At 44.2% G+C, this 13385-nt stretch overlaps 1 long non-coding RNA gene across 1 annotated transcript; it reads right to left on the bottom strand.

The window, feature by feature from the left end:
• Positions 1–5702: 5702 nt before the first annotated feature.
• LOC103886314 lies at positions 5703–11288 on the bottom strand. Its single transcript, XR_649825.3, has 3 exons — positions 10651–11288; positions 10158–10283; positions 5703–6000 (listed from the first exon to the last, which is right to left on the bottom strand). It is a non-coding gene; the product is annotated as an uncharacterized LOC103886314 (long non-coding RNA).
• Between the last annotated feature and the right edge of the window lie 2097 nt (positions 11289–13385).

Here is a 13385-nt window from a genome sequence, read left to right as displayed (position 1 = left end):
TCCTGTTTAATTTTACCACACATTCTAAGGAAAAATCACAAGAAAATAGAGCTTTCATATGAAAAGATGGTCAACATTATTAGTCATTAGGAAAATGCACATCAAAACCACAGTGAAATACCACTTCACATCCACTAGGACAGCTATTATCAAAAAGATAGATGATAACAAGTATCTTCGAGGATGTGAAGTAATCAGAAGCCTTATACATTGCTGGCACAGTCATCTTGGAAAACAGTTTGAGAGTCTCTCAAAAAGTTAAACATAGAGCTTCCATATGCCCCAGAAATTCCGCCCCCAGGTATGTATCCGAGAGAAATAAAAGCATACATCCATAAAAATCTTGTACACAAATGTCATAGCAGCATTATTCGTAATAGCCAAAAAGTGGAAACAATCCAACTGTCCATCAGCTGAAGAATGAATACACAAAATGTGGTCTACCTATACTACAGAAGATTATTTGGCTGTAAAAGGAATGACATATCAATGCATGCTACAGCACAGATAAACCTTGAAAACATTTTGCTAAGTGAAAGAAGCCAAACACGAAAGGCTCCATACTGTAGGATTCCATTTATATGACATGTCCAAATATGCAAGTTCATATAGATAGAAAGTAGATTAGTGATTGCCAGGGGCTGAAGGTAGGAAGAACAGCGGGTGACTGCTAATTGGTACAGAATTTCTTTCTGGGGTGATGAAAATATTCTTGAATTAGATGGTGGTGATGGTTACACAATTTGTGAGTATGCTAAAAACTACTGAATTGTACACTTATCCCCAAACCCCCCAAAAGTAGGGCTTTCCCCTCTGCCATTAACTCTTTCACATACTAACGAGTCACAGTCAAGGTTTCCCCACATACGTGAGACCAGTACCCCGGAAGCCCTTTCTCTGTCTTCAGAACCACAGGAAGTACAAAGTTCAAAATGTATGAACACTGTGTTTTTATTTTCTGTATTTGGATGCTTTGACATCTTGGGATTTTGCTAACCCTGTAGGGACTGCCTCTCCCAGGGCTACCTAATTCCTAGAGAGAGTAAACAAATAGCCCATGAGCATGCCTTTCATACACAAACCAGCCCATCCAGAGCCCACACCCCAGCCTCTTCCTTTATGGCTCTCACATTCTGGGCCACTCTCCCTTTCCCTAATCATCCCAGAGCCAAGTACCAAAATACCAGGCAAGGCTATTCCCCAGAGCCTGCTGAAATTATTCAAACTAGCCAATCCTAAACCTGCTCGCCTCGCCTTGCTTGTTTCTTCCTGCGAAAACCACAATAGAAGCTCTTGCCCACCGCGTGTTCCCTTGCTCCTGTTTCCTCCTGTTCCCCTGGTGCCTCCTGTTTTTAGAGCTCTGTGAGTATAACAAACTTCTCCCTTCGTGGCAGTCATTTCCATGTCTGTGTGTCTTACCATACTTGATTAAAACAAATCTTGGGTAACCTTAAGTCAATGTACTTCTGGATGCCTGTTAAGCCCTGGCCTGATACATTGCAGGAAGTCACATGACAATCATAGACATCAGTGCTTCTAGGAGATAAGTAACAGAAAAGGCAATAACTGGTGTTGTTGGAATCTTCCTCCAGGACTCCTGAATCCCATGGTTAGGGACTGATTTTTCACATCCACTTTGTCCACACATAGCAATTACACATTTCTACCCCATTATGTGTTACTCATGGAAACCCAGGTCTTAAAGTTTCCACATAAACACACACACACACGCGCATGCATAAATCTATCACACACATATATCCCAGTATCTTATTGGTATGTGTGTGTGTGTGTGTGTGTGTGTGTGTGTTTCACATCTGTGGTGGAGTAGGAAGTAGGAAATGGTTGATTTGGGTTTGCTCTGAATTACCACATCTAACTTGACAAAATTAAAACGGTCCATCTTTCATCCTCTTCTTTCTCAAAGTCTGACTGGCCAACTAAGACATAAAATGGGATTAACCCTTAAGGTACTAGAAACAATCCCCTGACAAAGGTGATTGTCCCTGCAAATATGTAGCACACTGCCACACAATAGACCCCAGCTCCCTTTCCCTCAAACAACACAAGAAGTTTCATTTTTATGGAATACTAGTATATAATTAAGATACAAACAACTAAATTGGTTGAGCACAGAAGTTGTAAAAGTGCCCCCAAGGTCTTGAAGAAGTAAATGCAAATTGTGTACCCTGGGAGACAGGGAAGAGAAGAAAATCAGCCTTGAGAAGGCAAACCCAAACCTGGCATGAGAGACAGTCATTCCAGGCTGTTTGTGGTCTGAATTCAGCTGATAATACATGAGTACCCTGTACATCCTGCCTGTTTTTTCCATAGCCCTTGGAGAATCATCCTTGCCTGACCAGATCCACCAAATAGGAATAAAACCAAATCACACAAAATGCAACACCAAAACTGGATAAGCCTGTACTGTCTTTGATGAAGATCTTTCTTCTCAGACTTACTAAATGAATGTGGATCAATGGAATCAGAAACAGTCACCAAGATCTCACAGAATTCTTCACCTGAGGTCAATATAGTAGGTCTTCGCTTGACATCCTCAGTGGGTTCTTGGAAACTGTGACTTTAAGTGAAACAAGATATATTAAAAACAAACTTTTTTTCCTCATCAACTTCATGATGAAACCCAATGACATTATTGCAGGAAACGACATTATTCGATGACCTACTGTATCTTTTGCTTTAAGTCACATTTTACGAATAAGGATTTACTGTATCTTTGTTTGGAGTATGAGCCTCCTTATCTCTTAAATAGGGGTAGTAATAATAACTATTTTATAGAAATACTGGGAATAATAACAAGGTAGTGCATCTAAAACCTTGACACATACCGAAGGAAGGAAAGACAATGTCCTAAGCTCATACGACCTGTTAGAAAACTGAGACTCATTTCTGCTCCTTTAAGAAAAAAAAAGATAAAGGAAGAAGAAGGTACAATCTATTTCAAATGATTAGTCGTCACATCATTTTCCTTCTAAAGAACACTTCTCCTTCTGGTTTTATTTTGGATCCACTACTAATGTGCAATTCCAATCCAGTTTCCCTTCAGCCACTCTCCAGAAGTGCAATATTGGTTCTTTGTCTTAGGGATATTTCATTTCCTCAATCATGTTAAATCAAACAAACCTTCCATACCAGCAAACAGAAAGGAGCAGCTCTGGGCCTCTGAACTAATTTGCACTAGCAAAACTGATCAGGTCCTCCTCCAGTGTCTTAATTAGGAGTCTTAATCCTTTTGATTTAAAACTGGAAGAAATACAGGACATGGTAGGAAATTCTTAGCATATTTATTCAATACAGACAAACAGGGCTTAGAAAGTTCACTTCATATACAGTGTCAACAGAAATATATGTCCCTTTCTTTCTAATAATTCTTCCAGGATAAAGTGTGGCTCACTCTCAGATTGGAACCATCAGTTTTCATGTTCTCTTTCATTTAAAGAGACAGTTATTTCCAAACCACTCCGTGTTTCCAGAGATTTTTGACTGGTTTGCTTTAATTTCTCCTCTGACATAAGGAGAGAGTGGCTCAGAGAATATATGCAATATTATTCACATTGAATTTTTAAAAATGTGATGAATGGGTGGTGGTTGATGGAGGTTGAATGCAAGAAAATGAAAATAGAATAACAATGATTATGAACTATCTCTGCAGACTCGAATAAGTCTTTCAATACAGAAGCCAAAATGCCTCGGATTTGGTATAAGGTAGGTTCTACTTGAACCCTATCCAAGCTGGTTCAGTTCTGGAGGAAACAAAAGGATGTTGTCAAGGTACACTGATATGGTGCTTCCAAGGGAGTGGCAACATGTATGTTCAGTAAATAGGACAGCAGGGGACTCAGGTCAGCATCAGTGACATCATCCATTTACATAATTGTTCAGGCTTCTGGGCAGCTTACTTTTTACAAGACCATGTGCATATGGGTATTTATTAAAAACTAGGCAAGAGTGTTGATGACTGCGTGAACTGCAGACAGTTTCAAAAGGTTTATGTGAAAGAGATTCCACGGCTGTGTGGTTCCAGTGCCCTGCCCAGGCCGTCAAGCCATTTTCTCCTACAGAAAAGTGGTCAGATCCTCAGAAACCACAGCTTCTTAAGAAGAGCACCCATAATTTTGGATGCATCTCAGCATTGAACCCAAGGGATAGTCATTCATGGAATCATTCCTAGGATACTCTAGAGGAGCCTCAATACCTTGATCTAGCATAGTCTCTAATCATACTTAATAATCAATGCCCTTGGTGCAAACTACCTGGGCTCAGGTTCACATTGGAATCAGTGGCGTCACGTTCCTTTTCATGTAAAAAGGCAGTCTTTTCAGATCTAATTGTTCATGAATGGAAATATAGCCTAAGTTAATCTATGTTAATAAATCTTAAAAGAATTAATTTGATTACTTTTAGGAACATGGGGAGTAAGCCTAATAGGCAAATTGTAAAAAATAAAATAAAATAAAAAATTAACCACAGGTATTTAAAATACTCTCTTTAATGTGTAAAATAATGAGCTGACACACTACTTTTTACATTTAAAAGCTACTGTCATATCTTTTATTTCCTCTTATTATTCTTACAGTACCCCTAGGAAGTTGACAGGCCATATTTCTATTTTGCAGAAAAACAAAATAAAACAAAACCGACTCAGAAGGAAAGCTAAGTAACCTGTCTAGGGAAATACAGATGCAGGATTGGAGTTTTTTCTTTCTACTATCAGACTCTAGAAGGATTTGCAAGGAACATATTGGCTGTCTGTGTGTCACTGGGCACTTCTAAAAGACTGACAGGTGATACTGAAAAAATGTAACCCTCTGAAATATCTTAAACATCCACCCCTGCAGTTTTGTTTACGACCTGAAGCTGCACCATCCTTTAGGCAATGATCTGCTTGAGAAAAGACAAACTTCAAAAATTCACATTCCATCCAAGTTATCAGTAATTCTGAAACTGGTAAAATCTAAGCCAATAAGATTTTATCGTTTACTGCTCCTTGGCACATAACCACTACACACACTCTAAAGCCTGATATTACACAATTATCCTATAAAGTGGGCATTTTTTGGTCTCCCAAAAGTGCTGCTCGGCTCCACATCAAGTGGGTGAAAGCAGGAACATAAAAAAGAGCCTCATGTAACTGTGGGTAACATCTCACCTGCAGAGATGGGGAGGGCTGAGCAGGTTTGGATGTTGGCAAATACATTCCCCAGTTTCCCCAACGATGCTATTGATTAGTCTGCTGCAGACCCCAATCATGGGAAGAGACAAGCTGCATAAGCATATGAAACAATTACAGATCAGCACACCCAGCCGGCTGTCAGCACAGAAAACTGCAAGCACCGCTGAATAATTATGGCTTGAGCTATTGATTGAGACCACGGAAGAGCTTCATCCAAATGCTTTTAATTTGCCAAACAGGGAGAAGTGTGCTGGAGAGAGGTTGCTTCCAATAACTGGTATTTCTTCCCACTTAAGGGAGAACTAACAAGGTGGTGTGGGATTGTTTTAAATCTCGCTGCTAAATCAATGGTCATCAGAAAGGCAGGTGAAAGAGAGATGAAGGGCTTGCCTTACATGGCTTAAATCAAGTGGTCTGGGATGAGTGTGGATCCTATGGAAGGCCCTAGGCTGGTCAAGAACCCAAGACCGTCACTGGTCAGAGTGGCCTGGGCGCTCGCCTCGGTAAAAGAGATGATGGCCCTAAGGCTGAGACAGCAGCTGAGATGATGGCCCTAAGCTGAGACAGCAGCTGGAGATGATGGCCCTAAGGCTGAGACAGCAGCTGGAGATGATGGCCCTAAGGCTGAGACAGCAGCTGGAGATGATGGCCCTAAGGCTGAGACAGCAGCTGGAGGCTGAGCAGAGTCAAGGTCTCCTCCTTGGGTTCATACACTTTTGCTTCCCCACTGTGAGGTTTGTCTATCCCTTAGTCTCTTCCATCCTTGGGCCTCATCCTTGATGAAGAACATTATTACCCAATTGGAGCTGATGGGTGATTTAAAAAAAAAAATTATTATTAACTGAAGTTTATAATTTATTTAGACTGCCTTAGTTTTGACTTAAGGTCCTTATTCTGTTCCACTCATCCAGGATGCCACAGTACATGTAGTCATCATATCTCCTTAGGCTCCTCTAGGCTGTGACAGTTTCTTTGATAATGTTGGCAGCTTTGAGGATTACTGGTCAGGTATATTGCAGGATGCTATTGGAATTTTTCTGATGTTTGTCTCATGCTTAGACAAATAAAAAGCACAGGATAAAGTTGGCATAACCAAGGCGAGGAGGTAAAATTAACTATGGATAACAAATGTATGCAATAATTCCCCTTCCTCAAGCATACCACCCCCTTCCCCTGACACACAAACATTTTGTATTCCAAGTGGTTTCGATAGCTGGATAATTTTTTTCTCTACTGCCACCTCTCCTACTATTCTTACGTATTAATATCATTTTAAGTCTTTCAATGGGTATTAATCAAGTTTTTATTATAACACAATAAAACTCATGACAATATGTCTTCACTTTTGTTTTAAGCGCTTCACATGTGACCCCACATGGTCATAATTGTCTTAAGATCCCAGTACTACTGGGATTTTAAGATTTGAACAAACTCTTCTCAGAGGTTACAATATACTAAGCTCCTAAGACAACTCCACCTATTTGTACCTCTCAAGAACAGCTTTTAAACTTCAAAAACTGTCAGATATTCTACCAGATGAAGTGCCCATCATAAAAAGAATAAAAAGTTAAATAGAGCTGGAGTTGCTTAATGTAGAGAAGAAAAGACTATGGGTGACCTAACTACAGTCTTCTTGAATTATGGAAGATTGAAAAGAGTCACACAGACTTGGGTTCTAGTCCTGGCTCTGCCACAAACTAGCTGTATGACCATGGACAAGTTACTTGACCTCTCTGTGCTTCAGTTTCCCATCTGGAAAATAAGTAATGTAATGCTTACCTGGGAGGGCTGTGGTAGGTTTACAGTATGTAATGTATGTAATGTGCTTAGCACAGTTCCTGGAACAGGCTGTGTTATTCAATAAAATTTAGCTTCCACCTCACCTGCTACATGATATTATTACCTATGATGAAAACAAAACCACTTAATATTTTTATGAGACTTGATAGCTTAGAAAGCACTTTCTCATAATTTAGGGTGACAAACACTGTCCTAGCCCTTCAAAGCCCAAATAAGAGGAAGTGGATTTTAATTCAAGGTAATACTGATTTTGGTTAGACAAAGAACATTTTTTGGCCATGGAGATAATAAAACTCAAGAACAAGTTTTCTGGGGGCTGTGGACTCTGTCCTTGGGGGAGATTCAAAAGGGAGTGGGTGTCTCAGGGCACGCAGCCTTGATTTCACCCCCACCCAACTGCTATCACATTCCTGGCTGGCGGGAATAACATTGTGAAGTTCTGGGATGCAGAGGAGGTGAATGAATCACTCACTGTGCATCCTCTGGACACTCTAAACCTATTTCCTGCCTCTGGGAATCTTCCAAGTTCTGCCTCCTAAGCCCACAGTTTCCTGGAGTTACATTTGTGTGGTGGAAATAAATCTTAGTGTATAACCCAGTGTGAAAATAATATCTTTTTTCTGTATTTAAAAAAAATAAATCTAAATCCAACTCTGATCCTCCTAGCCGGGCTTGTGAGAAACTCAGTTTCAGTCATTTACAGGCTGCTCCCCAGGGTTGCGCCAAGACTCTGGGGTTCCACCTGGTGTTAAAGCACTGGGAAGGCTCTCTGGTCCTGCAAAACCTCCAGGCTGTGTTACGGGTCCCTGGCCTTATCACAATCACAGTATTAACCATGCAGATTGCAGTTGTCTGGTCAGGTGTCTGTCTCTCCTTTTAAAGAGTGAGTCACTTTGTGGGAAAGGGTGGTGTCTTTTATCATGAACCAGTCCCAGATCCCTGGGACTGGTTCATGGACTATTAGGTAGCAGGGTGTGGTGAATGAACAAATGTTTCCTTTATAGGGGTTAGTCCATTATGTGCTACTGTAACAAAATACCACAAATGGGGCAATTTATAAAAAGAAATTTAGTGACTCACAGTTCCAGGTGCTGGGAAATTCAAGATCAAGGTGCGGGCAGCTTTAGTGATTCTGATTCCAAGATGGCACCCTGAATGTTTCGTCCCCAGTGAGGAGAGGAATGCTTCATCTTCACATGGCAGAAGGAGGGAGTGCAAACAGGCAAAAGAAGGCTGAACTCCCCCTTTTATAATGGCATTCATGCCGCCCATGAGGGAAGGTAGAACTTTCACGGCTTAACCACCTCTTAAAGGTCCTACTCAACCTGTTACATTTTAACGTGAGTTTTAGAGGGGACAAACATTTAAACCATCACAAGCACCTAGTACATTTGATGGCTTTTTCCCCTAACACCATGACCTTCCCCTAAGACCTGACCATGAGGGAGAGGACGGTACTATTACATCTATTTCCTTAATGCGTGTAGGCCTTAATAAGTGTTCCTTGAGTAAATGATTGAATACTGCTACTTTTCCTGCCCAGTGCGTTGTCGTGGTTTGTTGGTCTGCACACTGCATTGCTCATGGGCAGGGCTCTGTCTTAATCACTCTAACAGACTGTCAACTGTTCCCACACCTGTTTTCTCTTTCATAGAGCCCGTGAATTTTAGCTGGGCACTCTTACAGAGACAGTGTTTTCCAGGCTTTCTTGAAAGGTCACATGACTAAGTTCTGGCGGAACAGATACCAGCAGCAGTGATGGACACAGCTCACGGGATTCCTTACGCCCACTGACTAGGGTGCAGATGTGATGGGAATTTGTCCTTGACCAAATTCCCCTTGTCCTTGAGAGGAACACCCTAGGAATAGTAGAGCAACAAGAGAGGAGGAGGCTGGGTCCCCAGCACTTTGGGTCTTCCATGTTGGATCCAGGCTGTTGGGTGCAAGAGAAATCACTTCTACCTTATTTAAGCCACTGTACTTGCTGTCTCTATGAGAGCAGCCAAATCTTAATCCCGAATAATACCTTCATCTTGGTACCCTCATTGCCCGCAGCCCAGTGCCTGCCAGCAGCAGGCCACCGTGGCTCAGGACCCCTTCCTGTCCTCCTGTTCACTTTCATGTTTTCATCCCACCATGGGGAACTCCCAGGGAAGGCTGCACAGAAGCCAGAAGGCAGCACCCTTTGCAGCTCCAGCCTGAGTCGGCAACAGTTTTCAGTTTAATGAGATGACACTAATGATTGTGCCTTTCTGGGATGAGCGGGCCTGCCCTCCCTAAAGACCTGTGGAAGGTCTGGCATTTTTATCATTCCTGAACTTGAAGGTCAAGGGAAAGGCAGGCATCTCAGAAAGGAGCAGGACCCACAGAACATGCATTTGCTGCCCTAGAATCAAGTCTGAACTTCAGTGAAAGGGGTTGAGCAGTACCTGGGCCTGCTTCACTCTGGCAGGCGCCACTGAAAATGCTCCTTCTCCATCCTCTGCATTTGCCAGGACACGCCACACAGGACACCTGAAAAGCGCTGTTTGCTTGGCCTCTAATGATTCTTATGGCTTTATCAGCACACGGCCCATCGACTTCTAGCCCTCATGCAGCCTCCACAGCCCTGATGCCCTGGGGGTGACAGCTGTAGCTCATCCTGATTTCTTCCCTGCTCTGGGTTCTCAAGGGAAGCCATAGACCCTACTTCATGGGTCCCTGCCCCACAGACCCCTGCCCCAGAGGTCCTTACTCTCCAATCTCTACCCAATGAACCCCCATTCCTCAGACTCCTTCCCCAAGGATCCCTGCTTACTCCTCAGCCACACTGCAGCCATTCAATTCATGGACCCTCCATGGAGCTCTGCTCCTCCTTTCTGAACCTGGGTGCCCAGGACAGAGAAAGGCACTATTATTCTAACCATTTTGATTTTGTATTTTTGGAGGTGTGGGGAGTAAGCATCCATTTCTCATTCATGAAGATCAGTAGGGTCTTGGGGGGCTGACTTTCTTATTTTATCCAACATCTGTTGACCACTTACTGTGGGTCAGGTGCTTTGCTAAGCACTTACATTGTAAATCAGCTCAGGGAATTCTCTCAGCTACCTTGTGAGGCTGGTGCTATTATAATCCCCATTTTACAGATGAAGAGGTATAGGCTGGGGGAGATTCCGGAACTCACCCTGGTAATCCAGTTCATAGCAGATAAACCCCAGGACTAGGATTCAGACCCGAGGAGTCTCACCCAGGCGCCTCCTCCTTTCCCGCTGCCTCAGGTGCATCCCCGGCATTCTAAAGCAGGCAGTCTCTGTCACAGATGCAAATGATCTTCAGTGAGGGGAGTAGTCTGGGAGGGACCAGCTGATTAGTATCATGTGTCAGCTACACCAGACAAGCGGTAGAGCTGGACACAGAGCGTGAGATCAGAGGTCAGCTTCCAGGGTGACCAGGAACAGGTTAGACTAATGGAGTGCAAGGCATGTGGGACAGAATGGGGCGGGAGAGGGCAGGATATAGCTGAGAGTAAGGCAGGAGGTTAGGCACTCTCTGTTATTGAGTTTTGGCCACCTGGGTCAAAGAGAGGCCATGTGAGTCGGGGAGCAGTCACCTGGCTTACAGATACTGGTAGGGGCCTGGCATGGGGAAAGGCTGAGGGGTAGGTAGAATGTTAGCACCTCTTCCCGATAGTGAAATTAGCTGCTTCTTACTGCTCCTCTCCCTGCAACCCCAACCTTCAGATTCCAGAAGCAGAAGAAGGTTCCGGGGTGTGTGACATCAGTGTCTCCTCCAGTGAGGACGGAGGAGGCCTGAGGGTATGAGTGTGACCCCCATGTGAAGCCCTTCTCTCTAACCTTGTCTTCGCTCTCTGCTGCAGCGTCCTGCAGTGTCAACGCTAACTCACAAGCAGCAGTCCTTGCCAAACCAGCCTTCCTCTGCCACAGCCTTTCTCCATTTATTTTCAGATTTTATGTGCTTTAAAATAGCCTTGCTGATAGGTGCCAAAACCCAGCAGACCTGAAAAACGCTTACCAGGACGAGAAAACTGAAGGACGCCGGCTTCTCAACATGACTCAAGGCTACACCCACTCTCTCTGATGGTTCCCTTCTCTCTCCGAGAACACATCTCAAGGCACAGAGATCCTTGAAAAAAACCCTTTCCCAACCAGGTCTACCAGACGCTCCCTATTAACACAAATTCTTGTAAAAAGTTCATTTAAAGTTGTCCAGGCGCGGTGGCTCATGCCTGTAATCCCAGCACTTTGGGAGGCCGAGGCGGGCGAATCACCTGAGGTCAGGAGTTTGAGACCAGCCTGGCCAATATGGTGAAACCCTGTCTCTACTAAAAATACAAAAATTAGCTGGGCGTGGTGACAGACACCTGTAATCCCAGCTTCCTGGGAGGAGAATCGCTGGAATCCCAGAGGCAGAGGCTGCAGTGAGCTGAGATCACGCCATCGCACTCCAGCCTGGGCGACAGAGTAAGACTCCATCTTTAAAAAATAAAAATAAAAAAAGGTTCATTCAAAGTTAATAGAAACAATGGACCCTGAGGGCTGAAAAATGGTCTGGCAAGAAAGAAAATGTCATTTTCATCATCCAGATACTGAATAGATTCACACTGAAGTTGGATTTGCGCTGTATTGGGGCACAGAGGGAGGGAGGCAGGATGGCCGCCAAACACCTGTTTGTTCAGCCTCTCCGCTCCTTTCCTCTTCCCCATCAGCCCCTCCAAAGTTTTAGGTGCCCAGGGTGGACTGCCTAAGGGTATTTATACCTGGGGAGGTCTCGGCACACTTTACGTCACAGGCTGAACTGGCTGCTTCAACTATTCATTTCATCAACAAGTGGTATAGTAGCCTCAGATACTTATACCCTTGAAAGACAGAAATATATAAAGTTAATATAAAACATGGTCTTTGACTTCAAGGAGAGTTAAAAAAAAAAAAAAACCCATAGTGCTAAGGGTGCACATAGCAGGGGCACCCAGTGCCTTTGGGGGTTAAGGAAGACTCCCTGGAGGAGGTGACCTTGAGGCTGAGACTGGGAGGGTAAAGAGGAGCTGGCAGTCAAGTGGCGGGGATGATGCATAGGGAAAAGATGCTCCGTGCAGAGGGAAGGGCATATGCAAAGTACCAGAGGGGAGGAAGAGCAAGCTGTGTTGGTGAGACGTGAGACGCAGTGTCTGGAGTGGAGAATGCCAGGGGAATGGGGGGAATAAACAAGGCTGGGAAGCAAGGAGGGCCCAGACACTGGTGAACTTTCTAAACAGCACTTGAAGAGTTTGATCTTCACGAGGGCAGACTTCATTTTGTTCACCACTGTATCACCCTGGCTGCAATGTCAAGAATTCAGGGCAATCAATGATGCTGGAGGCTGGAGGCAGGAGGCAGGGAAATGGAAGAGCTCTACCCACAGAGGGCAGAGGGGAGGGAGAGAAGCAGACGGTAGAACCCACAGAGGGCAGAGGGGAGGGAGAGAAGCAGACGGTAGAACCCACAGAGGGCAGAGGGGAGGGAGAGAAGCAAATGGTAGAACCCACAGAGGGCAGAGGGGAGGGAGAGAAGCAGATGGTAGAACCCACAGGCTTGGTGATTGGTTGAGCCGGGTGGGAGGGAGGAGTAGTCAGGATAAAGGGGATCTCAGGGCCCTTTCTTCAGCAAGCACCTGGTGAAGTACAGACTCCAGCCCTGAGGCAGAGCAGCCCCCACAGGCACAGTGCACTGTGAGCTCTGGGATTGAACTCAGCTCAGAGACTGGGCCCCGGTATTGGCAGGTCTGAGGAGCTCCCAAAATGGGTTTTAATTTACTTGAAAGTGTATGTTGTAGAGTATTTGAAAGCTCTGCATGTGTGTGTGTGTGTTGGGGGTGGAGGGTTGGGACCCAAACATAGGGTTTCCACTTTTTCAAAGCTTTATGTAGATGCAGCAATCAAGTGATGTCCTTCCTTCATTTTGTTCCTTCAGCCTTTAAAACATTTATTGACCAACCGTCATGTGCAAGGGAGGAGGAACAATCATTGAGTGCATACTCATTTGCAAGCTTCATTTGTTTTATTTCATTTTGTTTTCCAATGATCCCATGAAGTGTAACTCGGTTTTGTGACTTGCCTAAAGCCACACAGCCACCAGAGTTGAAGCCAGAGTATGAAAACACTGTTGTTCTTAAAGGTGGTCTTTAGCTGGGCGTAGTGGCATGTGCCTGTAATTCCAGCTACTCGGGAGGCTGAGGGGAGAGGATCACTTGAGCCTGGCAGGCAGAAGGTGCAGTGAGCTGAGATCGTGCCACTGCACTGCAGCTTGGGTGAGAGAGTGAGACCCCATCTCGATTCAAAAGAAATTGAATGAAAAAGGTAGAGGTCTTCCGTCTACCCACATCTCCTTCATCATACCCCACACTTCTAATAATGCTA

Source organism: Papio anubis, chromosome 7 (genome assembly GCF_008728515.1).
Source record: "Papio anubis isolate 15944 chromosome 7, Panubis1.0, whole genome shotgun sequence".
NCBI lineage: Eukaryota > Metazoa > Chordata > Mammalia > Primates > Cercopithecidae > Papio > Papio anubis.
Note: the sequence above shows the minus strand (reverse complement) of the source record. Positions and strands in the feature narration are given on the sequence as shown.